This window comes from Poromitra crassiceps, assembly GCF_964638095.1.
Source record: "Poromitra crassiceps genome assembly, chromosome: 8".
In the NCBI taxonomy this organism is placed as follows: Eukaryota; Metazoa; Chordata; class Actinopteri; order Beryciformes; family Melamphaidae; genus Poromitra; species Poromitra crassiceps.
Genome location: NC_139629.1, coordinates 30031445 through 30058956, shown reverse-complemented (window position 1 = coordinate 30058956; position 27512 = coordinate 30031445). Strand labels below are relative to the sequence as shown.

The 27512-nt window shown below is 44.9% G+C and overlaps 1 protein-coding gene across 2 annotated transcripts in view; it reads left to right on the top strand.

Annotated features, from left to right (window-relative positions):
• Nucleotides 1–27512, top strand: part of slc12a2 (solute carrier family 12 member 2) — a 156411-nt gene that overhangs the window by 37561 nt on the left and 91338 nt on the right. The gene's annotated exons all lie outside the window — the stretch shown is intronic.

Sequence of the window (27512 nt, the reverse complement as noted above, 5' to 3'; positions counted from 1 at the left end):
TGACTCATTTAAGGCGATACATACTTAGTTTGGCCCCAGCTTTTTATGAAATGTTAAACCTTCCAGGTACATAGTTTCAGATCTACAGAGATCATTTGTCCGTTCCAAGATGCAGACTAAGGAAAAAGTTGAATTTGTATCTATTATTCTTATTCTGGCACAAGAGTTGTGAGTATTAGTCCTTCAGTGATGCTTGTTTTTCCGTGATGTCGCCTGTAGATGAGGACCACAGAATGGAGCTGGCTGTTCCAGGCTTGGTGATATTAGGCTAATTGAAGTGTTGTTTGTTTTTTGATTAGGTGCGTTGCGTCAATCCTGATAATTTTTAGGGGAGGAATTGTAAATTGAATAGTGTATGGCAGTGTCTCCTTGAGCGTTTGCTCTGTTAAACGACTATTTCCTATTTGGCTGTAAAGTTACACATTATTGACATGATAGTATTCAAGGTTTACTGATGTATTTTAATGGGTTTGTTTATGTTGAAGGGGATACGCAGGCTTTTAAAAAGTATTAAAAGTTGATCAATCAATTTAGGGACAATCAAGGCCCTTCAAGTTTTAAGAAGTCTAAAGCCCCAAACGCACAGGGAGCGTCTGACGCTCGCGTTTTAAACGGCCGAACACGCACCAAGCGCGTTCTGACACGCATCAAAACTGCCTTGACGCCCGTACTCTCAACCTGTTTCGATGTTGGAGCGTCAAACGAGGTTCCAGCAGCGACCAAAGCGCTCTGAGCTCCCCCCTCCTCCCTCTCTGCCCACTTCCATCCCCGTCTGTCTCGCTATGCTCCTCAAACAAATCTCACGGCAGTTTAAATACAGCAAGCATGTAAATACGCTACACTATATCTGATCAAAGTGAGAATAATGTTCTAAACCGATCGGCTAGCAAAATATAGCCCATCCCTGGATGTCATGATGAGATTAGACTGGTGAAAGTTTGGACAGAATGATTGCATCATTTTCTCCCGCAGCGCAGCCTTTTCTTCTCCCCCTCTGCACAGCAGACAGGTAGGATGATCCAACAGCCTCTGAATGACAGGGGCTCAAAACTACGGTATAACAAAAAAAATTAATCTGTCATTGTGCCTGCCTACATATAAATTAGTGGCCTTTCCCCCAAAATACTGATAGTTCTGTGGTGTATACATTTCAGATCTGATGCTTGCTGTGCGCTATAGGGGCAGAAATTGACGCGCGTCAAATGACGCTCCCTGTGACATAAGACAAGACTTAAGACATGGTACAGTCTGCACTGCTGCGCTAAACTCTCCATGCTTTGACATGGTACAGTCTGCACTGCTGCGCTAAACTCTCCATGCTTTGACATGGTACAGTCTGCACTGCTGCGCTAAACTCTCCATGCTTTGACATGGTACAGTCTGCACTGCTGCGCTAAACTCTCCATGCTTTGACATGGTACAGTCTGCACTGCTGCGCTAAACTCTCCATGCTTTGACATGGTACAGTCTGCACTGCTGCGCTAAACTCTCCATGCTTTGACATGGTACAGTCTGCACTGCTGCGCTAAGCTCTCCATGCTTTGACATGGTACAGTCTGCACTGCTGCGCTAAACTCTCCATGCTTTGACATGGTACAGTCTGCACTGCTGCGCTAAACTCTCCATGCTTTGACATGGTACAGTCTGCACTGCTGCGCTAAACTCTCCATGCTTTGACATGGTACAGTCTGCACTGCTGCGCTAAACTCTCCATGCTTTGACATGGTACAGTCTGCACTGCTGCGCTAAGCTCTCCATGCTTTGACATGGTACAGTCTGCACTGCTGCGCTAAACTCTCCATGCTTTGACATGGTACAGTCTGCACTGCTGCGCTAAACTCTCCATGCTTTGACATGGTACAGTCTGCACTGCTGCGCTAAGCTCTCCATGCTTTGACATGGTACAGTCTGCACTGCTGCGCTAAGCTCTCCATGCTTTGACATGGTACAGTCTGCACTGCTGCGCTAAGCTCTCCATGCTTTGACATGGTACAGTCTGCACTGCTGCGCTAAACTCTCCATGCTTTGACATGGTACAGTCTGCACTGCTGCGCTAAGCTCTCCATGCTTTGACATGGTACAGTCTGCACTGCTGCGCTAAGCTCTCCATGCTTTGACATGGTACAGTCTGCACTGCTGCGCTAAACTCTCCATGCTTTGACATGGTACAGTCTGCACTGCTGCGCTAAGCTCTCCATGCTTTGACATGGTACAGTCTGCACTGCTGCGCTAAACTCTCCATGCTTTGACATGGTACAGTCTGCACTGCTGCACTAAACTCTCCATGCTTTGACATGGTACAGTCTGCACTGCTGCACTAAACTCTCCATGCTTTGACATGGTACAGTCTGCACTGCTGCGCTAAACTCTCCATGCTTTGACATGGTACAGTCTGCACTGCTGCGCTAAACTCTCCATGCTTTGACATGGTACAGTCTGCACTGCTGCGCTAAACTCTCCATGCTTTGACATGGTACAGTCTGCACTGCTGCGCTAAACTCTCCATGCTTTGACATGGTACAGTCTGCACTGCTGCGCTAAACTCTCCATGCTTTGACATGGTACAGTCTGCACTGCTGCGCTAAACTCTCCATGCTTTGACATTGTCGTGGAAAGCCAGCCTTTGTGTTGCTCCACCCATGTAGATGATGCTCCCCAACTCGTCCTGTGTACTGTCCTCTGCACTGTTCTGCTGCCAGTTCCAAAGTGAACGTGGTGTATGTTCCAGTTCCAAAGTGAAAGTGGTGTATGTTCCAGTTCCAAAGTGAACGTGGTATGTTCCAGTTCCAAAGTGATGGTGGTGTATGTTCCAGTTCCAAAGTGAAAGTGGTGTATGTTCCAGTTCCAAAGTGAAAGTGGTGTATGTTCCAGTTCCAAAGTGAACGTGGTGTATGTTCCAGTTCCAAAGTGATCGTGGTGTATGTTCCAGTTCCAAAGTGAAAGTGGTGTATGTTCCAGTTCCAAAGTGAACGTGGTGTATGTTCCAGTTCCAAAGTGAACGTGGTGTATGTTCCAGTTCCAAAGTGAACGTGGTGTATGTTCCAGTTCCAAAGTGAACGTGGTGTATGTTCCAGTTCCAAAGTGAACGTGGTGTATGTTCCAGTTCCAAAGTGAACGTGGTGTATGTTCCAGTTCCAAAGTGATGGTGGTGTATGTTCCAGTTCCAAAGTGATGGTGGTGTATGTTCCAGTTCCAAAGTGAACGTGGTGTATGTTCCAGTTCCAAAGTGAACGTGGTGTATGTTCCAGTTCCAAAGTGAACGTGGTGTATGTTCCAGTTCCAAAGTGAATGTGGTGTATGTTCCAGTTCCAAAGTGAACGTGGTGTATGTTCCAGTTCCAAAGTGAACGTGGTGTATGTTCCAGTTCCAAAGTGATCGTGGTGTATGTTCCAGTTCCAAAGTGAACGTGGTGTATGTTCCAGTTCCAAAGTGAACGTGGTGTATGTTCCAGTTCCAAAGTGAACGTGGTGTATGTTCCAGTTCCAAAGTGAACGTGGTGTATGTTCCAGTTCCAAAGTGATCGTGGTGTATGTTCCAGTTCCAAAGTGATCGTGGTGTATGTTCCAGTTCCAAAGTGAACGTGGTGTATGTTCCAGTTCCAAAGTGAACGTGGTGTATGTTCCAGTTCCAAAGTGAACGTGGTGTATGTTCCAGTTCCAAAGTGATCGTGGTGTATGTTCCAGTTCCAAAGTGATCGTGGTGTATGTTCCAGTTCCAAAGTGATCGTGGTATGTTCCAGTTCCAAAGTGAACGTGGTGTATGTTCCAGTTCCAAAGTGATCGTGGTGTATGTTCCAGTTCCAAAGTGATCGTGGTGTATGTTCCAGTTCCAAAGTGAACGTGGTGTATGTTCCAGTTCCAAAGTGATCGTGGTGTATGTTCCAGTTCCAAAGTGAACGTGGTGTATGTTCCAGTTCCAAAGTGATCGTGGTGTATGTTCCAGTTCCAAAGTGATGGTGGTGTATGTTCCAGTTCCAAAGTGATGGTGGTGTATGTTCCAGTTCCAAAGTGAACGTGGTGTATGTTCCAGTTCCAAAGTGATGGTGGTGTATGTTCCAGTTCCAAAGTGATCGTGGTGTATGTTCCAGTTCCAAAGTGAACGTGGTGTATGTTCCAGTTCCAAAGTGAACGTGGTGTATGTTCCAGTTCCAAAGTGATGGTGGTGTATGTTCCAGTTCCAAAGTGATCGTGGTGTATGTTCCAGTTCCAAAGTGATCGTGGTGTATGTTCCAGTTCCAAAGTGATCGTGGTGTATGTTCCAGTTCCAAAGTGAACGTGGTGTATGTTCCAGTTCCAAAGTGATGGTGGTGTATGTTCCAGTTCCAAAGTGATCGTGGTGTATGTTCCAGTTCCAAAGTGATCGTGGTGTATGTTCCAGTTCCAAAGTGATCGTGGTGTATGTTCCAGTTCCAAAGTGATCGTGGTGTATGTTCCAGTTCCAAAGTGATCGTGGTGTATGTTCCAGTTCCAAAGTGATCGTGGTGTATGTTCCAGTTCCAAAGTGATGGTGGTGTATGTTCCAGTTCCAAAGTGATCGTGGTGTATGTTCCAGTTCCAAAGTGATGGTGGTGTATGTTCCAGTTCCAAAGTGATGGTGGTGTATGTTCCAGTTCCAAAGTGATCGTGGTGTATGTTCCAGTTCCAAAGTGATCGTGGTGTATGTTCCAGTTCCAAAGTGATGGTGGTGTATGTTCCAGTTCCAAAGTGATGGTGGTGTATGTTCCAGTTCCAAAGTGATCGTGGTGTATGTTCCAGTTCCAAAGTGAACGTGGTGTATGTTCCAGTTCCAAAGTGATCGTGGTGTATGTTCCAGTTCCAAAGTGATCGTGGTGTATGTTCCAGTTCCAAAGTGAACGTGGTGTATGTTCCAGTTCCAAAGTGATGGTGGTGTATGTTCCAGTTCCAAAGTGATGGTGGTGTATGTTCCAGTTCCAAAGTGATCGTGGTGTATGTTCCAGTTCCAAAGTGATGGTGGTGTATGTTCCAGTTCCAAAGTGATCGTGGTGTATGTTCCAGTTCCAAAGTGAACGTGGTGTATGTTCCAGTTCCAAAGTGATGGTGGTGTATGTTCCAGTTCCAAAGTGATCGTGGTGTATGTTCCAGTTCCAAAGTGAACGTGGTGTATGTTCCAGTTCCAAAGTGAACGTGGTGTATGTTCCAGTTCCAAAGTGATGGTGGTGTATGTTCCAGTTCCAAAGTGATCGTGGTGTATGTTCCAGTTCCAAAGTGATCGTGGTGTATGTTCCAGTTCCAAAGTGAACGTGGTGTATGTTCCAGTTCCAAAGTGATGGTGGTGTATGTTCCAGTTCCAAAGTGATCGTGGTGTATGTTCCAGTTCCAAAGTGAACGTGGTGTATGTTCCAGTTCCAAAGTGATCGTGGTGTATGTTCCAGTTCCAAAGTGATCGTGGTGTATGTTCCAGTTCCAAAGTGAACGTGGTGTATGTTCCAGTTCCAAAGTGATGGTGGTGTATGTTCCAGTTCCAAAGTGATGGTGGTGTATGTTCCAGTTCCAAAGTGATCGTGGTGTATGTTCCAGTTCCAAAGTGATCGTGGTGTATGTTCCAGTTCCAAAGTGAACGTGGTGTATGTTCCAGTTCCAAAGTGAACGTGGTGTATGTTCCAGTTCCAAAGTGATCGTGGTGTATGTTCCAGTTCCAAAGTGATCGTGGTGTATGTTCCAGTTCCAAAGTGAACGTGGTGTATGTTCCAGTTCCAAAGTGAACGTGGTGTATGTTCCAGTTCCAAAGTGAACGTGGTGTATGTTCCAGTTCCAAAGTGAACGTGGTGTATGTTCCAGTTCCAAAGTGAACGTGGTGTATGTTCCAGTTCCAAAGTGAACGTGGTGTATGTTCCAGTTCCAAAGTGAACGTGGTGTATGTTCCAGTTCCAAAGTGAACGTGGTGTATGTTCCAGTTCCAAAGTGAACGTGGTGTATGTTCCAGTTCCAAAGTGATCGTGGTGTATGTTCCAGTTCCAAAGTGATCGTGGTGTATGTTCCAGTTCCAAAGTGATGGTGGTGTATGTTCCAGTTCCAAAGTGATCGTGGTGTATGTTCCAGTTCCAAAGTGAACGTGGTGTATGTTCCAGTTCCAAAGTGAACGTGGTGTATGTTCCAGTTCCAAAGTGAACGTGGTGTATGTTCCAGTTCCAAAGTGATCGTGGTGTATGTTCCAGTTCCAAAGTGATCGTGGTGTATGTTCCAGTTCCAAAGTGATCGTGGTGTATGTTCCAGTTCCAAAGTGATGGTGGTGTATGTTCCAGTTCCAAAGTGAACGTGGTGTATGTTCCAGTTCCAAAGTGATGGTGGTGTATGTTCCAGTTCCAAAGTGATGGTGGTGTATGTTCCAGTTCCAAAGTGATCGTGGTGTATGTTCCAGTTCCAAAGTGATCGTGGTGTATGTTCCAGTTCCAAAGTGATCGTGGTGTATGTTCCAGTTCCAAAGTGAACGTGGTGTATGTTCCAGTTCCAAAGTGAACGTGGTGTATGTTCCAGTTCCAAAGTGATGGTGGTGTATGTTCCAGTTCCAAAGTGAACGTGGTGTATGTTCCAGTTCCAAAGTGAACGTGGTGTATGTTCCAGTTCCAAAGTGAACGTGGTGTATGTTCCAGTTCCAAAGTGATCGTGGTGTATGTTCCAGTTCCAAAGTGATCGTGGTGTATGTTCCAGTTCCAAAGTGAACGTGGTGTATGTTCCAGTTCCAAAGTGATCGTGGTGTATGTTCCAGTTCCAAAGTGATGGTGGTGTATGTTCCAGTTCCAAAGTGATCGTGGTGTATGTTCCAGTTCCAAAGTGAACGTGGTGTATGTTCCAGTTCCAAAGTGAACGTGGTGTATGTTCCAGTTCCAAAGTGAACGTGGTGTATGTTCCAGTTCCAAAGTGAACGTGGTGTATGTTCCAGTTCCAAAGTGAACGTGGTGTATGTTCCAGTTCCAAAGTGAGCGTGGTGTATGTTCCAGTTCCAAAGTGATCGTGGTGTATGTTCCAGTTCCAAAGTGAACGTGGTGTATGTTCCAGTTCCAAAGTGAACGTGGTGTATGTTCCAGTTCCAAAGTGATGGTGGTGTATGTTCCAGTTCCAAAGTGAACGTGGTGTATGTTCCAGTTCCAAAGTGAACGTGGTGTATGTTCCAGTTCCAAAGTGAACGTGGTGTATGTTCCAGTTCCAAAGTGAACGTGGTGTATGTTCCAGTTCCAAAGTGAACGTGGTGTATGTTCCAGTTCCAAAGTGATTGTGGTGTATGTTCCAGTTCCAAAGTGAACGTGGTGTATGTTCCAGTTCCAAAGTGAACGTGGTGTATGTTCCAGTTCCAAAGTGAGCGCTCTGGCAGCCACATCACACATCACTCATTTCTTGAGTTGAGTTCAGAATGGCCTCAACAATTTGTGCGGCCGAGCTGCTCATTTACTGCCGCTTTTTCATCATCTGCTTCTTCTGCCAACCAGCTTGCAGGTGTTGAGTGTGTGCTAGAGATGAACATGGAAATTACAGTAAATGACTTAAAGCCCCAATAAGCATTTTTTCACCTTTTAACACATTGAGTGCCACAGCACTTCAGTAAAATTGTCTGCAGCCTGTGCCAGATTCACTTCCATTCAGTTGAAAACAGCTATAGAATTTTTTCTATTATGGCTATATTTACGGGGCTGGACTTTAATGAAACATTGAACACTCCTGCTTCTTCCAAAGAAGAAATTTTGTTTCTAGACAGTTCCATTATGAAATGGCAGCCTCTGAAAAAAGTGCACTTTCAAGGGTTTTCTGTCGTTTTTTTTTACTTTCCAAGATATAGTCACTTTTATGAATACCTTTTGCACTCTAATTTCGAGCACATTCACTGCCTCTGGCTGGTGTTTTCTGATGTGGTGGCGTGGTGCGGTTTCTGTGCAGCCTGCGTGCCCCCCCCCCCCCCCCCCCTCTCCACCTCTGAGCTGCGGGCTCCTCCCACACGCACAGAGTTTGTTTTCTCGACTCCGTTTTTGCCCCGGACAGATCCCAGCGTGCATCAAGGAAATGATGCGCGCTGGCAAACGCGACTGAACGAAAAGGCTTGGCCGTTCGGCTTCAGATGCTGGCTTTCTGGCAGGAAATCGTGTGGAGATAGATAGAAGCATAAGAGCTCAGTTGTGAGCGCGGATGCAGCCGAGCCCACTCTCCGCTGTAGACAGAGCAATATATACGGCTCTGGCTGAAGCATGCATCGGTTTCCTCTTTGATCACGGCTTTCTCCGTTTTCTCCTGCACAAAGTAAGGATCTGAGGTGGGTGGCGCAGCTTCCGTGACAATGTTTAAGGTGGCGCCGTGTGATCCCTTGAAGGGATTCATGCTCACTGGCTAGGTACGACCTTAAACAGCAGAATTATGGAATAATATGAATTATGATTTTAGGACGTCCACAGACGTCCTTGGCACTCCTCGTTACTTTTTTTTAGGACGTGCACAGACGTCCTTGGCACTCAATGTGTTAATAGAAGAGCTTTTTAGTCATAGGGAGATGGTAGAGTGACTTGTAACGGAGAGAATGTCACCTCTGTTGGTCACACAGCGCCCTCCAAAGGCCTATCCTGGGACTAAGCAGTTTGGTGCCTGCGTCCCGGAGGCAAGACGCGCACATGCGCTGTACGGCGGGAGGGTTGTGTTCCTGGAAACAAGGAAGTAACTCTGTGCGGATTTGCTACGAAAATGACGTTTCACGTAACTATGGATTATTATTTCATCACGTGGTGAGTACCCGGTGTCACAACATGTACATAGAGCTTTCTGCCGCTGTGTTTTGTTGACTTTGAACGGCGATATCGATACTATTGCACCCAGAGGGCACAGTTTCTCCAATAGCAAAACTTGGAAAAGTTGCTGAATGGGCCTTTAAATGAAAATAATGATCTGAATCTTGGGGGCAATTTTTGTGGGATTTCTTGAAAGATTATTTATTTGTTTAATTTAGTTTAATTCGGTTTATGATCTATTACTTATCGAGTATTGAATCAGAAGTCAAAATGTTGGTATCGTGACGACACTAGTGGATGGTTGTAAAGATCCTTTACCCCCCTTGCTATACCAGAGTGAGAGTAAAAGCGGCCAGACTCTCCTGAGAGAGTCTGGCAACCAAGAGACTACTGGCAACTTTCTCAGACTTGTCCATCTGGAGTAAGAAAATAGAGTAGTCAGTCAGTAGCAGCTGTTCAGATAAATTGTGCCAAAATGAGGTTTTGATGTTGTATTACATGTTTATCATTCCATCCATTATGGGCTGGGAACCACCTGACCACTGTGCAGCATTACATCACTGGAGTATTGATAAGGGTATAACCAAGTAATCTAGGTATTGGCACTGAGAATGTTATTGATGTCGATGACATTTTCGATGATATTCCTAGCTTGTGGCTTTAATGTCAGCACAGTATTTGTATTCCGTTGGTGACATGGAGTGATCAGCTTGCCACCGAATGTTGAGGGGTGACATTCCATGTCACCAATCAACATTCCATGTCACCAATCAACATTCCATGTGACCAATCAACATTCCATGTCGAGTTAATTACTCGATAGTCACAACTCCCTTTTATTGTTGTGCACCAACTACACAATACTTTCCATGGATGCATGGATGAGCAATCAAGTTATATTCGGTCACTGAATGAATGCAGCCAGACAAAAGTTGTACTATGGGATAGGGCTGCTCGATTATGGCAAAGATCATAATCACGATTATTTTGACTGAGAATGAGATCGCGATTATTTAACGTGATTACTCACTGACTTCAACAACATCATGCATTTATTTAACTTGAAAAAATGTCTTTTTAATACTGGATGTCTTTGAACCTTAAATATAATTTAAGGGAAAAACAAATAAATAAATTAAAATAGAAGTATTCTTATTTTTAGATAAATAAATAGGCTAACTAAAATAAATAACATAAAAAATTATAATTGTATATAAAAAAATTATAGTTTTATCTCGATTATCTTGTTTCCATAATTGTGGGAATCGAAAATTGTAATTGAGATTAAAATCCGATTAATTGAGCAGCCTGACTGGGATATTAAATCATGCTTTGTAGTCATTTTCTACAGTCACACATAAAGTGCGTGACTGTGGCAGACATATGTCGCCCTCTGTGGACATGTACTGTACTGCACGTCACATGATGCCATTTTCTTCAGTTCAGGTAACAAAGCCTTGTGAAGCTCTTGGACCATATTTCATTGTGTCCCCTTAGGAACAAGCAGGGGGTTATCTTCATAACCTTAGGAACAGACAGGGGGTTATCTTCATAACCTTAGGAACAAGCAGGGGGTTATCTTCATAACCTTAGGAACAGACAGGGGGTTATCTTCATAACCTTAGGAACAAGCAGGGGGTTATCTTCATAACCTTAGGAACAGACAGGGGGTTATCTTCATAACCTTAGGAACAAGCAGGGGGTTATCTTCATAACCTTAGGAACAGACAGGGGGTTATCTTCATAACCTTAGGAACAAGCAGGGGGTTATCTTCATAACCTTAGGAACAAGCAGGGGGTTATCTTCATAACCTTAGGAACAAGCAGGGGGTTATCTTCATAACCTTAGGAACAAGCAGGGGGTTATCTTCATAACCTTAGGAACAGACAGGGGGTTATCTTCATAACCTTAGGAACAGACAGGGGGTTATCTTCATAACCTTAGGAATAAGCAGGGGGTTATCTTCATAACCTTAGGAACAGACAGGGGGTTATCTTCATAACCTTAGGAATAAGAAGGGGGTTATCTTGATAACAGGCATTGCAGAGGCAACATGTTAGCCTAGTGGTCCCACAGACACGTGCTGCCACATACAGATGGTAAAAGCTCATGGAAGTGTGCTGATGGAAAACCATCTGAGTGCAGAACAGAATGAAACTCCTTTGAACAGTGTCTCTCTCTCAAGCGGTTGTGCCGCTTGTAAAATGTGCACAAATGCTAGCGGGCAGCTCAACCTCTTCTTACACAATATAGTGACAGCCTCCACAGGGTGTTCCACCAGTGCGTAAAATGTCCAGCTGGGTGAAAAGAGTCGTCAGTTGGGGACCCGGGGGAGGAGGGGTATGTGATAACTGACGTCACATGCTAATTGGCAATTTGCCATATCAAAATAAATGATTGCCTACACAGTCTCGCTCGGAGCGGAGGATGGGGGGGGGGGCGGTGCTACCCTGTGTGCGGTGCTACCCTGTGTGCGGTGCTACCCTGTGTGTGGTGCCACCCTGTGTGTGGGAAGTGCTGTCAGACGGCATAAAAAAAGCAGTCTTCAATAATGGAGATAATGACTGGCTGGCTAATGATGACCATTTAATTGAAAATGAAATCATTGATATGCCCTTCATTAATATGATGCAAAAATTAGGGATGCACGATATATCGGCAATCATATCGGTATCGGCATATGTTAGTCATATTTTAACATATCGGCATCGGCCAGATGTTGCAATGTTAATATCGGTTATCGGTAGGGCTCGATTAAAAAAATTGATTCTCTGATTTTTAATCTATTTTTATTTTAATCCTTTGATATCGATTCATATGTCCAAAGATTGATTTTTTATTATATTGATTATATTGATTATTGATTTATTTTTAATAAACATAGGCTATAATATTATAGGCTGTGTGTGGTAGTTGAAACATAGTTTCAAGTTGACGTTTATTTATGTTTGTAGTTGAAACAAAAACATAAATACTGTAGGCTACATGAATGGAAATGTTTGATCATTAATATCTACTTTTAGAAATGATATAGGCTGAAATCAAATCACTGTGCATAATTGTGAAAGTGTCTTTATTGACAGATGAAAAGGCTGTTATTTACCCTTTGACACCACCTGGTGAGTAAATATATGTGTAACTAAAACCATTAAAATGGACAACCAGTCCGCAACTTTTTTCCCCATGTATCTACTTGGCGCAAAAAAGGTTGGGAACCCCTGTGTTACATAACTGGACAATCATGTAATTCAGGTTACAGCTCAAAAAACATGTTTTGGTATCACTAACCAAATCGAGATTTAAATTACTCGGAATCGAATCGAATCGGATCGGCATGTATTGTATGCGTGTATTACCGACGAAACGCTATCGTCACACAATACATACCGTCACATAATGTGATAGGGCAGGCTGTGTCAAACCCGGGCCACATCAGCATTATGGTTGACCAAACGGTTCAGCTATATCTAGAATTGGGAGAGACCACAGAACATTTCACTCGGACCAAAACTTAAAAAAAAACATTTTCTTTAAATCCGAGATTTTTTGACGGTCCAAGTGAAATGTTATGTGGTCTCTCCTGTTTCTGAATATATCTGAACCGTTTGGTTTGAACAAGTAAAACTATTTTTATAAGCATTTTACGAAATGTCTATGGGAAAATAAATGGCGGATGAAAATCTGTCAGTCACTTTGCCTCTCTCTACCTGCAGTGCTCAGATGATGTCATTATCGTGCGTTCCTTTATCACAACATAACTGGGATGTGGAGGCTAACTGACGTCACATCATATCACATCACATCACATTACTGGGATGTGGAGGCTAACTGACGTCACATCACATCACATCACATTACTGGGATGTGGAGGCTAACTGACGTCACATCCGTTTTGTTAGCGTTCCATTTGCAGAAAACTTGAGCTGGGAAGTTCACTGTTCATTGGTCAGATCCAGTCGCTAGCCAGGCTAGCCATTGTTAGCCATTGTTAGCAATAACAGTTGATAACATGGCATTTCGCGGCATTTTGCGCATACAAACACTGCAGCCTCATGTCCACACAGATAGAAGTTAGGCAGTGCTGTGTGTACAGCTGATTTAATGAGACACAAACAAAACAGAAGTGCTAAACAATATTGCTACGATTACTACTACTGTTGTTGCGCGGCGCAGCCATCTTGGATTTTTGAGGTCGGGGCTGCTGAGGCTCCTACGAGTTTGGAATGGGAAATAACAGCTCTGATGACGTCACCGTCCCAGCTCATGACCTTTGAAGTCGTAAGATGACCAGTCCCCAGTTATACAAGGAATGCACCATTACTTTACTGGAACAATGAGCAAATGCTGAGAAGTAAAGGGGGCGGGGCTGGAAAGGTGAGTCATGCAGACAGACAGACGCTGAGGTGCTTCTCCTCCTGAGGGCAATTCTCCCTTTCATTTCCTGCTTTCCTTGCTAGGAGCAGAGCTGCATGTACCAGCTGAGCCCACAGAGCTGCATGTACCAGCTGAGCCCACAGAGCTGCATGTACCAGCTGAGCCCACAGAGCTGCATGTACCAGCTGAGCCCACAGAGCTGCATGTACCAGCTGAGCCCACAGAGCTGCATGTACCAGCTGAGCCCACAGAGCTGCATGTACCAGCTGAGCCCACGGCTCATTTATTTAGCTATCTTTTGGACTGATCCCAACAGATAAACCTGCCACAACTTTGCAATTAGTCTCACTGTTAAGTTAACTGTGGCAGTTAGTTGACATTTGGACTCGATCTCAAAGCACGTCTTGTGTTGGATACATGGTCAGTGCAGCTCAATTGGGGGGGGGGGGGGGGGGTGATGGTGTATCAAACCTGTGGTTGGTTTGGAGGGGGGGGGGGTGATGGTGTATCAAACCTGTGGTTGGTTTGGAGGGGGGGGGGTGATGGTGTATCAAACCTGGTTGGTTTGGAGGGGGGGGGGGGTGATGGTGTATCAAACCTGTGGTTGGTTTGGAGGGGGGGGGGGGTGATGGTGTATCAAACCTGTGGTTGGTTTGGAGGGGGGGGGGGTGATGGTGTATCAAACCTGTGGTTGGTTTGGAGGGGGGGGGGGGTGATGGTGTATCAAACCTGTGGTGGTTTGGAGGGGGGGGGGGTGATGGTGTATCAAACCTGTGGTTGGTTTGGAGGGGGGGGGGGGTGATGGTGTATCAAACCTGTGGTTGGTTTGGAGGGGGGGGGGGGGGTGATGGTGTATCAAACCTGTGGTTGGTTTGGAGGGGGGGGGTGATGGTGTATCAACCTGTGGTTGGTTTGGAGGGGGGGGGGGTGATGGTGTATCAACCTGTGGTTGGTTTGGGAGGGGGGGGGGGTGATGGTGTATCAACCTGTGGTTGGTTTGGAGGGGGGGGGATGATGGTGTATCAACCTGTGGTTGGTTTGGAGGGGGGGGGGGTGATGGTGTATCAAACCTGTGGTTGGTTTGGAGGGGGGGGTGATGGTGTATCAAACCTGTGGTTGGTTTGGAGGGGGGGGGGGGTGATGGTGTATCAAACCTGTGGTTGGTTTGGAGGGGGGGGGACTGATGGTGTATCAAACCTGTGGTTGGTTTTGGAGGGGGGGGGGGGTGATGGTGTATCAAACCTGTGGTTGGTTTGGAGGGGGGGGGGTGATGGTGTATCAAACCTGTGGTTGGTTTGGAGGGGGGGGGGTGATGGTGTATCAACCTGTGGTTGGTTTGGAGGGGGGGGAGGGGGTGATGGTGTATCAACCTGTGGTTGGTTTGGAGGGGGGGGGGTGATGGTGTATCAACCTGTGGTTGGTCTGGAGGGGGGGGGGTGATGGTGTATCAAACCTGTGGTTTGGTTTGGAGGGGGGGGGGGTGATGGTGTATCAACCTGTGGTTGGTTTGGAGGGGGGGGGGTGATGGTGTATCAAACCTGTGGTTGGTTTGGAGGGGGGGGGGGGGGTGATGGTGTATCAACCTGTGGTTGGTTTGGAGGGGGGGGGGGGGTGATGGTGTATCAACCTGTGGTTGGTTTGGAGGGGGGGGGGGTGATGGTGTATCAAACCTGTGGTTGGTTTGGAGGGGGGGGGGGTGATGGTGTATCAAACCTGTGGTTGGTTTGGAGGGGGGGGGGGGGTGATGGTGTATCAAACCTGTGGTTGGTTTGGAGGGGGGGGGGGGTGATGGTGTATCAAACCTGTGGTTGGTTTGGAGGGGGGGGGGTGATGGTGTATCAACCTGTGGTTGGTTTGGAGGGGGGGGGGGGGTTGTCAGTGTCGACATGATGATAAGAATTGAAACTTAGTTTCAATAGGAAGCACAGAACCAGCTCCCCCTGAGGTCGACCCTGGGAAATGTCAGCTGTGTTTGGGCTCTACATATTTTAAATCAATTTGGAAATCATTTTGAGCCCTTGCATGTTTCCCTTCTTACACTAGGCTACAGTTTAATTGACGAAGATTTAATTAATAATTTAAATAGTTAAGAAATAAGCAGGGGAACTTCCTAAATGTGTTCGTCCAATGACCCAACCCTAGTAGCCTGATAACCCATCCTGATCACGTGAACTCACATTCTGTTGTGAGGATCAGTCCACAGTGACTTCCTGACATGACAAAGTCTACAGGCCAATCAGGGACCTGCCTCATAGTGACTTCCTGACATGACAAAGTCTACAGGCCAATCAGGGACCTGCCTCATAGTGACTTGCTGACATGACAAAGTCTACAGGCCAATCAGGGACCTGCCTCATAGTTGACATCTAACCTGCCACTGGCAAAACAATATTGTCAGTTCCTGAAGCACGAGCAGTAACGTTACTTTGGCAGTAAACTAAACACAGCTCCAAGTGCAGGTATTGCGGAAATAGACTCAATAGCAACAATTAAACAAGAACTAGACTCTAGGTCTTGAGTATACACCAGCAGAGCTTCTTCCGAGTGGATTTGGATTGTACTGGATCTGACGCTGATTGGCTGAAGGACTGGATTCGGTGACGCTGATTGGCTGAAGGAGTTGTCTGCATTGGAGTCCAGACTGATAGGTAGAGCGAAACAGAATGTGAGCTCATGTTATCAGGATACTTTCAAATAGGGCTGCACGATAGGGGTGTCAAAAATAATCGATTATAAGATGCATCGCGATGCGGACCTGCACGATTCTGCATCGATTCACAAATTATTTTATTATTAATTATTTTTTTTATCTTTTTTTCTTTTATATAATCAAATAAAATATAATGGAAGAACATGCAGTTGTTTATTTTAATTATGGATCATCATACAATGCAATTCTAAATGCACTTTTATTTTAAAAGTAGCCACACAGTGAGAAAAAAGAAAGTGAGAAAAAAAATCATGTATTCGGGGGAAAAAGTGATGCATCGATTTAAGATGCATCGAGATGCATCGATAATCGTTATCGAATCGAATCGTAGCCCTCTGAATCGTAATCGAATCGTGAGGCCAGTGAAGATTCACAGCCCTACTGCACGATATGAGGAAAAGCTGCGAAGTGCGATAACACTGTTCAATATTGCGATGACGATATGACCTGCGATAAATAAAAAATGCTATAAACAAAAATATGAATGGGTAGGGGTGCTCCAATCCGGCTAAGCCACGATCCGATCCGATTCCTGGGGTCACGATCCGATTCCAGAATCAATTCTCGATTCCAACGATTCTCGATTCCAGAATCTAGAATCGATTCTCAATTATGTAGTTTTATATTGCAATAACACACAAAGGTAAATCTAAGACAAAAAATGACAAATGTATTAATGCTGAACTTCAAATTCAACTTCTGAAGTATTACAGTGAGGGCCTAAATTCATTTTGCAATATGAGTGTGTTCATTTAAGCATACGTATCAGTAAGTGGCACGGGATTCTCAAAGCCTGTGTTGAGGGTCATACGAACAAAAATGCACTCTTGAAGCTAAAAAAAAATCCAAAACCAACAAGTTAATTATTTACATTTTTACTTCAATGTAGAACAGTCATTTCTTACACATGAGATTACTTTTAGCCTTTTAGTCATAACGATTATTGAAAGATATTCCATATTCCAGACTGAAATGCTATAACAGAAGTGGAGTATTGGCCAGAATGACATGAACATTTGGACACTTATTCAGCCGGTATCTTGCATGTTGCGTTCAGGTGCACTGTAAAAAAAAAAATATATATATATATATTTTTTTTGCGATAACACGTGACTTTTGCGATGTGTTCATCGCGCATTTTCATATCGCGATGACGATGAAAATACGATTAATCGTGCAGCCCTACTTTTAACCTAACAACAAAGAAACAAAAAGTATCAGTTGGACTAAGAAGACATAATGAACCTGATGGAGCTCAAATCCTACTGTTGCTGTATGTGGACTAGCTAACTTATGTAAGATCTGCCTCATCACACACAAACACAAACACCATGTTCCGCTGTCCTCCCAAGTTGATCCACTCCCTCCCTGAGCGTGCCTCTGCAGTGCTGTTGATCCACTCCCTCCCTGAGCGTGCCTCTGCAGTGCTGTTGACAATATCTTTTTTTCATTTCCTGCTGGCATCCCGTCTTCAGTCAGCGTGTCTAGCTGAGCGGGCGGAGGCGGACCCCGGTGGCGTGAGCCCGTCATGGAGGCGACGCACGCGGGCAGGATGTCCATGTTGACAGATGGCCCAGGCGTGGTGATGAGCTGAGCTATGCCCAGCCCCTCCTCCGCCCGTGTCAGAGGCACCGTAACCTTGGATAATTTATGACGCCTATTTATATACCCATTGTAACGGAGCCACTCCGCCGATAGACCTCTGTTCACTTTTGACTCTTTTTACCTCCGTATAGCATCTACCTTGCTGTGTTTAGGACCCTGCAGCCTGTTCACACCTCCATATACTGTAGCATCTACCTTGCTGTGTTTAGGACCCTGCAGCCTGTTCACACCTCCATATACTGTAGCATCTACCTTGCTGTGTTTAGGACCCTGCAGCCTGTTCACACCTCCATATACTGTAGCATCTACCTTGCTGTGTTTAGGACCCTGCAGCCTGTTCACACCTCCATATACTGTAGCATCTACCTTGCTGTGTTTAGGACCCTGCAGCCTGTTCACACCTCCATATACTGTAGCATCTACCTTGCTGTGTTTAGGACCCTGCAGCCTGTTCACACCTCCATATACTGTAGCATCTACCTTGCTGTGTTTAGGACACCTGGGACACAAATGTATAAACCACGTGTACACATGAAAAGAGTGCTGCACCACTTTACACACAGGTTTCCCAATTTATACAAATCTACAGGCCATGAGTACCGGTACACATCTCTCACACCATGCATACTGTACTGCAGTGATACTCAACTGGCGGCCCGCGATGGAATTGCAAAAAAAAAAAAAAAAAAAAAACTTTTTTACAGTGCGCCTGAACGCAACATGCAAGATACCCGCTGAATAAGTGTCCAAATGTTCATGTCATTCTGGCCAATACTCCACTTCTGTTATAGCATTTCAGTCTGGAATATGGAATATCTTTCAATAATCTATGATTTAGCTGCTAAATTGTCAAATACCGCCGTCTGCTCGCTACCCAGGCACTTATGTATGTACTTAACCTAACTAACTATCCGGTGTGCGCAACATTGTCAGACTAAACTCCGGCTGACACCCCAAAAACCTACAATCCGCTACAGAGAAATGTATATTGTTTGTTTATTAACTGGCCCCTGGCCTTCTATCATTTCACGAAAGTGGCCCCCGGGCAAAGCAAGTTGAGTATCCCTGCTGTACTGTACTGTATGTGTGATGCTCCTTGACTCGTGCCAGCATTGTGTGTGTCAGCAGCACAATCAATGGCGTGAGCATCACAGGGACATGGGAGGAAGTACCATGCTTTGTGTTGCACCATGTACACTTATTATTCTTAATACATTATTCATGAATTTGTATTGATCTTGGAGGAGCCAAATGTGCAAAGTCGCTGTGCATTCATCCACACAGTGTTAGAGCCCGCCTCCTGGAACTGGATGGTACTCTGCTTGTGCTGCTCAAAGCGCAAAAAAATAAATAAATAAAAGAAGTCAACAGCAATGTCTCTTTCCAGAAATCATTACTCAAGATAATCCAGACCTATTTTCTTTTGACCAAACTAAACCCGTGAGCTGCTTGCGTGCTACTAGCTGCTAGTTGGATCAAATAAAATAGCTCCTACTGTACATTAGTGATGTCACGGTACCAATACTTCAGTAGTCGGTACCGGTACTAGTGAATTTCCACGGTACTACTCTGTACCAATTTCGGTACCACGGTAAAAAAAAACAGACTGATATTTCTTCAACATATTCTCCTTTATTAAAGTATGCAACCATTTCCAATGAACAATTGGCATGTAGCCTTCAACTTTAAAACAAAACAATGTGCTTCTGCTTACTTCTTCTTACATTCAACTCTGTATGGCAGTGAGTGCAGACAGTGCAACACCAGTGGCATGTAGCCCTCAAGTATTGTTTATTAAATAAAAAATAAAAATAAATCGATACCCTCTGTACCATGCAAAAACAGGTACCGAAGTACCGAAAACAATGTAGTACCACCGAAGTACCGAAAACCGTGACAACACTACTGTACATGAAACTGCTCACAACAAGGTCTGTGGATCATCTTGAGTAACCGGGTCATGATTTCTGTAAAAGAGACATTGCTGTTGAGTTCTTCAAAAGTATTGTGCAGCTTTGAGCACCACAAGCCGAGTGCCATCCAGTTCCATTGTATTGGAGATAGGGATGTGGATTTTCGGTTAATTTAACTTTCGATAAACTGACTCCCTTAATCGGTTCAAAAAAATGTTAACGTGAAAATGTTAACCGCTCCATTGGGTTTCACACGGCATATGCAACCATTATTTTGGACAGTGTGACCGTGCTTCCCACACTACAAAACCCACTTGAGTTTGACATTCGTCTTATGTTTTATATATGTCTGATGTCAATGAGGCCGTTTACACCTGGCACTAACATGCCTTTCCTGTGATCAGATTACAATCGGATAGCGCTTGACCACTTGAAAGTACAGGTGTAAACGCCCCCAAGACACATTGAAGACGGATTGCAATCTGATCACAGAAAACGCATGTTAGTGCCAGGTGTAAATAAATGGCATCATAGATTAATGTCTGCAACAGTGATATCACCATCATCAGAAATCCAGAGTGGGGGGCAGGGGGGGGGGCGGCAGCGGTTAGGGAATGAGAGACAGACAGCTCCAGGAAGCGCAGCTCTCAAACGCTTGAGGAAAAACAAAATCTAAATGAATGTTGTTATTGGCAGTGGCAGGAGTTTTGGATTCCTATATAATGCTAGTTGACCCCTTGTGCCGTGTTTTAACACATTCACTGCCAGCCGTTTTTCAAAACTGTAGTTAGCTTCTGCCAGAGGTTTTTTTTGAGGATTCTGGCTCATCTTTCAAGAGCCGAGGATTCGTTTCTGTTAGGATTTTGTGAACACACAATATCTCAAAAGAACTAATAGAATGTGTGCTTTCTCTGTCTAAAAGAGTTAGTTTGTAGAGTTAGTAGTTATGTAAGCATTAGCAGTTGAATACAGCATGGTTTCAGCGTCTGTAAATTTATTCTGAGATAAACGGCTTTTTGTGAAATTCGATAGAACAGTCACTTTAACCATTCATTTTTGGCATCAGTAAGACGTCAGACATCTAAACAATAGTTTTGAACAGTAATTTCCTCCATAACAGCAGGAAACACCCCTCTCCTTCAAACTCCTCCCTCCGTGTGTGTTCTTCTTGGCTGCAGCGGGCGTGTCACAAGCTCGTTGCTGCTGCTGCTGTAACCTCGCGTCACCAGGCTCACTGCTTTGCTGCTGCTGTGCCTGTCTGCCTGGCGGCCGCTGGGCAAGTCTGGATGGATGGGCTCGCTCGTTTCTTGGGGTTCTGAGAGCTTTGATGAAGCTTTTGCGATTCTGGTCTTATTTATGCTGCGTGTTTCAAAGTGTGTTCCACCCGTAATCTATTATGCAAATTTGCAAAACCCCACCGCCAGCTCCCAAGCGCGAAAGCGTTTTCGCCAATCCATTTTCATGAGAATGGCTTCCTCACACTGCTTTTTGCTTGCCTTCCTCTAGAATGGAGAGCACTGTCGCCACTTAGTGGGTCGGTGGAATGGGTTGTACACGTTCGGTCGCTCCAATATTTTTATAGGAGACGTGGGGGGCATTGATCCACGTAGCACCGTCAAATTTTTTTTTTTTTTTTTTTGACGTCTCAACTCGTCATTGGCAGTCAACCGTTGGAATTTTTTTGACGAGTCAACTCGCCATTGGCAGTGAACGTGTTAATATATACTTACGTTAAGATTGTTTCCCACGAAGGAGGAAAAAGATTGCTAGTTTGGCAGCACGTTATCTGCAAATTAATATGCAACTTGACCGTTTAATCGACATGCTTAACCGATCAAAGACGTTCTCGTCGGTTAAACTGTTAGCGGTTAACCGTCGACATCCATAATTGGAGAGAAGGCAGACTTCTCTCGGGCCAATATCGCCAGAACTCTGCAACTTATGCTGCATTCATGTGCTCCTCGGATATATCATATTATTTACAAGTTGCGAGCACATGAACGTCCCTCCAATGTCATATTTACGAGTGGGAAATTGGGAAATTTTCGATGATACTCGAGTTTCCGAGTTGTGACGTTGCATGAGCTTTCAGGACTACAACAATGGCGGAAGGTATGGAGTCTGTGTCACCAAGTGACTGTAAGCGGTTATATATTTGGTTATTCTGTTCACAGTAGCGATCATCACATTATGGCCTATGTAGCCATCATAATGACCCACTACTCGCTTTTGGTAAGAAAACAGCAGCCACGAGAAAACAACCTTACTTCTGGCGTCCATGTTTGTTGCTCTTTGCGACCAAGAGCACTTGAATGCTGTCATGTCGTAATTACCACTTCACAACTGGTAAGTAGGAGCTTCCGAGGAGCACGTGAATGCAGCATAACACCAAAACGATCTAATTTAAATTTTAGATTGATAAATAGCACTACAGGTAACAGGAAAAAATATGTCTTTTAGATCTTTGGCATGAACTGTTCCTTTTAAATGTTGCAAAAACTGTAGAATGCCTGTGAATTGTCCCACTGTTGGTATACATCACACATGGGCAAACTACGGGCCGCGGGCCGGATGCGGCCCGCGGGCGCCACCTGTGTGGCCCGCGATGGAATTGCAATTTTTTTTTTTTTTTTTTTTTACACAGTGCACCTGAACGCAACATGCAAGATACCCGCTGAATAAGTGTCCAAATGTTCATGTCATTCTGGCCAATACTCCACTTCTGTTATAGCATTTCAGTCTGGAATATGGAATCTTTCAATAATCTTTATGACTAAAGGCTACATTGAAGTAGAAAGTTAAATAACTCAAATAACTCATTGGTTTTGGATTTATTTAGCTTCAAGAGTGCATTTTTGTTCGTGTGACCCTCAACACAGGCTTTGATCATCCCGGGACACTTACTGATACTTATGCTTAAATTAACCCACTCATATTCTGATTTATTTCAAGAAAAACATTTTGGCTAGTGGAAATTCTAATTGACTGGTAACTTTAAAATTTAGCAGCCATATTGGCAGGTGGTCAAAAAAGTTAATTTCAAGCCCTGAGAGCAGGTGATGACATAGGAGTGAGTGAGAAAAGGATGAAATATTGGTGGTTAAGACTGAATAATGACATCACAACTGTTAATTTAAAATTAGTTATTCCTCTAAATGTGGCTTCAAATGCACCAAATTTTTCACGCTGGCGCCGTTCGGCCCTCAGCAAAACCTGGTAGCGACTCGCGAGGACATTTTTTGTGGCCCTCTCTATCATCAAAGTTGCCCATCCATGGGTTACGGCATGACAATATTTGTTCGGCCCCCTGCAACAATCTGGGTTTCTCATGTGGCCCCCCATGAAAAATAATTGCCCACCCCTGGTATACATCAATAGGTATCTTAAAATGAAATAAAGGGCTTACTAGGGTCTTCATTTGGAAACATGACAATACGTGTGTTCATCTGATGGCACAAGGGGCTCATATCATTGTCGTCATGACTGAACATGGAGGGCACGAGGACCAGGTAGCCAGCACCCCCCCCCCCCCCTGTCTGTAACGTGACTGAACATGGAGGGCACGAGGACCAGGTAGCCAGCACCCCCCCCCCCCCTGTCTGTAACGTGACTGAACATGGAGGGCACGAGGACCAGGTAGCCAGCACCCCCCCCCCCCCCCGTCTCTCTGTAACGTGACTGAACATGGAGGGCACGAGGACCAGGTAGCCAGCAACCCCCCCCCCCCTGTCTCTCTGTAACGTGACTGAACATGGAGGGCACGAGGACCAGGTAGCCAGCACCCCCCCCCCCCCCCCCCCCTGTCTCTCTGTAACGTGACTGAACATGGAGGGCACGAGGACCAGGTAGCCAGCACCCCCCCCCCCCCCCCCCCTGTCTCTCTGTAACGTGACTGAACATGGAGGGCACGAGGACCAGGTAGCCAGCACCCCCCCCCCCCCCCTGTCTCTCTGTAACGTGACTGAACATGGAGGGCACGAGGACCAGGTAGCCAGCACCCCCCCCCCTCTGTCTCTCTGTAACGTGACTGAACATGGAGGGCACGAGGACCAGGTAGCCAGTCCCCCCCCCCCCCCCCCCCCCGTCTCTCTGTAACGTGACTGAACATGGAGGGCACGAGGACCAGGTAGCCAGCACCCCCCCCCCCCCTGTCTCTCTGTAACGTGACTGAACATGGAGGGCACGAGGACCAGGTAGCCAGCACCCCCCCCCGTCTCTCTGTAACGTGACTGAACATGGAGGGCACGAGGACCAGGTAGCCAGCACCCCCCCCTGTCTCTCTGTAACGTGACTGAACATGGAGGGCACGAGGACCAGGTAGCCAGCACCCCCCCCTGTCTCTCTGTAACGTGACTGAACATGGAGGGCACGAGGACCAGGTAGCCAGCAACCCCCCCCCCCCCTGTCTCTCTGTAACGTGACTGAACATGGAGGGCACGAGGACCAGGTAGCCAGCAACCCCCCCCCCCTGTCTCTCTGTAACGTGACTGAACATGGAGGGCACGAGGACCAGGTAGCCAGCAACCCCCCCCCCCCTGTCTCTCTGTAACGTGACTGAACATGGAGGGCACGAGGACCAGGTAGCCAGCACCCCCCCCCCCCCCCCCCCCCCCCTGTCTCTCTGTAACGTGACCCGCTCGCACAGTGGATGAGTGCAATCCATAAAGTGAAGGTCATCCGTAAACGCAACAGCAGCAAGTTCGGCCTCCATTACGAGCCAAACACACTGTTGTATAAGATACACACTACGGTAGTGTATGGTGTAATGGTGTATGTAGTGTAATATCTCTACACATGTAGAGATATTCCAGTCTCTGACCTCTGACCTCTGACCTCTGACCTCTGACCGCTACAATGATGTCTGTCTGATAATAGCTTTCCTTTTCCACCATCACCCCATTTGTCTTGAATAGCAGGAATGAGCAACTGTCACCAAATGTCCAGTTTCCTCCATTGCTTGAATAATAACTTGGATCAAATTTCTAGGATGTGAATGATAATTATTATTCTTATACTGATATCTAATTTGGAAGAAATAAAATCAATTGAGATATTTTGGCGGGACAGTATCATAATAGATAGATAGATATTCACAGTATGTCAAAATCAATCTCACCGCATGATGTGATGCATCTGTGCTCTTGTTCCATCATGTTATCTGTTTCCAGTTCATCTTGCCTGACTCATCTGAAAACGGACACCTAGACATATTTCTGCTCTTTGCTTAATTCTCTGTGCGTCTCCTCCAGGCCGCCATAGGAATGTGCCGGACACTTTCTCCACACTGCCAGTGGCTCGTGTGGTGTGACCCTAAAGAGACTTTCTCCACACTGCCAGTGGCTCGTGTGATGTGACCCTAAAGAGCTTTTACAATACTAATCTCCATACATATGGAAACGCTGCTTTGGCTTGACTTTGTTAAGTGCTTGTAAAGCAGAATGTCAAGTCTAGTTTTAAAGCAGCTGTCTGTCCCGCTCTGCTTTTTCACAGCCTTAACCGGTCGGGGAAGTTAAGGGAAGACATGTTGTAAAGCGGTGTTTTTTAACTACTGACCCATGTGTGGGCGAGTGCTGCCCTCTAGTGGGCTGCGAAATATTAAAATATAAACGTCCACTTGGACTCGAGAATGAACCGATTAGATTTTGGTGGTCAAAGTTCAAGGTCACCGTCTGTGACCTCACGACTGCTCGTTTCAAGCTCGTTAACACGATATCGCAGGAACACCTTGACGGAATTTCCTCAAATGTGCCTCAAACGTCCACTTGGCGTCGAGGATGAACTGATTACATTTTGTTGGTCAAAGGTCAAAGTTCAAGGTCACTGTGACCTCACGAATGTCATTTTCTAGCTCGTTAATACGGTCTCAGGAACGCATTGATGGAGTTTTGTCATCAACGTCCGCTTGTACTCGAGGATGAACTGATTACATTTTGGTGGTCAAAGGTCAAGGGTCACTGTGACCTCACAAACACCATTTTCGAGCTCGTTAACGCCATACCTCAGTAACACCTTGGCGGAGTTTCTTCACATTTGGCTCAAACGTCAAAGTCTGGACAGACATGGATGTCGACTGTTCACTTGTTGTTGGAGGGATATATCCACGGTGCGCTCGTTAGTTTCCCTACCACACTGTGGTACCTAAACATCAATAAAAAGTCATATCTAAATTAGGGCTGGGTCGGTTTGAAAATTTTAAAACCGGTTCGATATTGCCGTCTAAACCGGATCGAACCGGTATACCGATTTTTTTTGTAATTACCGTACTTTTTTTTTTTTTTTTAAGCAGGGATCCCGAGTGTGGCCCATAACTGTCTGTAGTGCAACTTCAGTCCACCTGATAGCGATAATACACCTCTAAGCTGGTATTGTCAAGGCATGGGTCAGTTTGAACATTTTGAAACCGGTTTGATATTCCCCAAAAAAACGTATCAAAGCGGCTGCAGTTGGTGGCAATAATGCACCTCTAAGCTGGTATGCTGCCAACCAGCACGAACACTGAATACAAATAAGCAGAACCTTTTAACTGTAACAACACACTGTTTTTATTTCTCATAACTATTCAGCTTAACTTTTCTTCAAACATCAACATAATAAACAAAATAAGACTTTTGCCTACTAGTGCAACTTGAGAAGAGGCTAATACGAACAATAGTGCAATCAGAATGGACTGGCAAAATTTTTTTTTTTTTTTTTTAGGTTTTTTTTTTTTTAGGTTTTTTCGGTTTGCACGTGATCAAACCGGTTTGGGCTCGTACACCGAACCGAACCGGTAAAACCGGAAATCGACCCATGCCTAATCTAAATGCATAATTTCAATGACCAGTTATGTTTGAATTAGAGCCCGACCGATATATCGGTCCACCGATATTATCGGCCGATATTGTCCGATAACCGATATATCGGTATCGGCCGATATGTTGGCCGATATGCCGATATTTTTTTTTGTATTTTTTAAGTTATAGACATCATGTTGTGTATATTTGATCTTTTTTCTTAACTCAAATTATAATTTATATTTGTTCTATTTGTGTTTTTGTATTTCTAGTTATTTATAATTATTAAATTCAGAGTTCGGTTGACTGTTTCATTGCCTTGATGTCATTTTGGACAATAAAGTTGATTGATAAGCTGTAAAATATCCTCCCTACATTACATATCTCAAGTCATGTCAAGTCATATCTTTGTCAAAAAAAAATATATATATACAGTATATCTTTGTCAAGTGTTTGATATTTAAGGGGTCATTGCAAAAGAATTGTGTGATATAAAGGTGTATTATATGATATAAGAATATCGGCCGATATATCGATATCGGAATTTTTTTACTTCCTAATATTGGTATCGGCATCGGCCTCCAAAATCCAGTATGGGTCGGGCTCTTGAATATCAGAACGCAGCTGACAGTGGCATTATTGTACACACATATAGCCCAGTTTATTCTTGAGAAAAAGTCCTGTTGTAAACGCTTTGAGATGAGCGTGACGGGGCTGCTTTTCCACTGTGTAAAGCCCATGGCACACCAAACAAACACAGATGTTTGTGTGGTCAGCTGTGCCATGGCTTCTTGTCCTTGTTTGGTCAGATTCCACATGTTCAATCCTTGTTTGTCTGTGTGTTTAGCCCATGGCACACCAATCAAACATATCCAACAACAGACCCTTCTCACGGGGGCCATTTTGTGTCCAAAAGGCAGGGTCAACACAGGTGCAAGCAAAACACTAATGAGGGTTTCCAATTTCCATGAGTCTAAGTTGGAAACCCTCATTAGTGTTTTGCTTGCACCTGTGTTTACCCTGCCTTTTTGACACAAAATGGCCCCTGTGAGAAGGGTCTGTTGTCATTGGCAGGTTTAGGCTACAAATGCAGGAAGGTATGCCGCTCATCGGGGGGGGTGCGCTAACGTCACCACATTGTGTCTCCATGGTGCTTCCTGTCTTTTACTGTCTGCCACAACACAAGGACACAAATCACTGTCTGTCTTAAAGAGCCAGTGTCCAGGATAAAGGATGGCACAATGACACATCTTATTTGACCTTGTAGGTTAGGGCTTGGACGATATGACTTCAAATCAATATTACGGTTATTTCAAACTTTTACCTCGATTACGATTTAATGAACCATTTTTTTTTTACAGTATTAATAACCTCAATAATGTGTTTAACTTTTGCCATTCAACTGCTGGCT